Consider the following 1,339-nt stretch of genomic DNA (forward strand, 5'->3'; position numbering starts at 1 on the left):
TAGGAAAACCACTGGAAAATCAGGCAACTTTAGTTAGTTGGACTACTTATATTCTGAATCTAAACCTTGTTCTTTATATTTTAAACAGTTATAATAATAAATATTTAGCAAAGAGAATATGGTGGAAATACAAATAACATAAATGGGCTGGTGATTCTTCCTTTGTCAGCCTAGCCCATCTAGACCTAATGTTTTTTTTTTCTCTACATTTTTTTTTTTTTTTTTTTTTTTGCCCACCTGAAATTTAATCCTTAGATTCCATCTCTAGAGCTCCTTTGGTTTCGAATTTCCAAGTTTGGCCAGTGGGAGAAACCAGAAGCATAACAGTGGTGAGAGCATAAGAGAAAAGTATCCAAATGTCTTTCTCATTTCCCCCCAGTTTCACAATGAAGTGCTAAGGTGGCTGCATTCTTCCAAGGAAAATTCCTGCTGAGGCGTGTGCTGAGATGCAGCCTGGGTTGTTCTTCCTGAATCTAGTTTCACTGACTTCTGACAGTGGCTTTGTGTTAGCTGCTTCAAGACTGGGATTTATTTACCTTCTGAACATAGCCTCGAGGTGCTTCAACCACTTGGACTGATGTCTCTAACACTGTCTGTGTTCTCTTTATTAAGTTAAATTCTTTCCATTAAGTTCTCTTCTGTTAATGAGTATAATTTTGCTTTGCCTCCACAGAGTTTGACCTCCATTCCCCATGGTGTCTACCTCTCTGCTCTACCCTTGATTAACACACTCTGCTTTCATTACTCACTTAGATTTCTAGCGTCACTGCTGGAATTCAAACCTCTGTGAGCAGATGTGTCATTCCCATAGCTAGCATGGTCCCTGGGGATAACAGTTATGAACCAATGTGTCCTAAATACTTCAAGGAGTGTGCAGTGTGTATTTATTGAGGACTGTAAAACCTCTTAGTTTTCCCACTCTCAGGTAAATCTGCATTTCATTGAATGCATAATCTCAGCCCTCAAACTGAAAGTCTACAGAGAGAGGATTTGGGATAATGACAAACTTGTTTGAAGGTCACAGGAAAGAAACCACGATGGGAGTAATTAGTTATAGGCTTCCCTGGTGGCTCAGAGGTTAAAGCATCTGCCTGCAATGCAGGGGACCCAGGTTCGATTCCTGAGTAGGGAAGATTCCGTGGAGAAGGAAATGGCAACCCACTCCAGTATTCTTGCTTGGAGAATCCCATGGAGGGAGGATCCTGGTAGGCTACAGTCCATGGGGTCGCAAAGAGTCGGACACGACTGAGCGACTTCACTCACTCACTCACTCACTCAGTAGGCATTGAGTATGCAATATGTGCCAGCCTTAGGCTTAATAGCTACACAAGCATTAGCT

General features: G+C 41.6%; 1 non-coding gene across 1 annotated transcript; it reads left to right on the forward strand.

Annotated features, from left to right (window-relative positions):
• The first annotated feature begins 1,060 nt into the window (after positions 1-1,060).
• On the forward strand, positions 1,061-1,132 carry TRNAC-GCA (transfer RNA cysteine (anticodon GCA)). The gene has a single exon. It is a non-coding gene; the product is annotated as a tRNA-Cys (tRNA).
• Positions 1,133-1,339: the final 207 nt, after the last annotated feature.

Source organism: Muntiacus reevesi, chromosome 9, assembly GCF_963930625.1.
Source record: "Muntiacus reevesi chromosome 9, mMunRee1.1, whole genome shotgun sequence".
Lineage (NCBI taxonomy): Eukaryota > Metazoa > Chordata > Mammalia > Artiodactyla > Cervidae > Muntiacus > Muntiacus reevesi.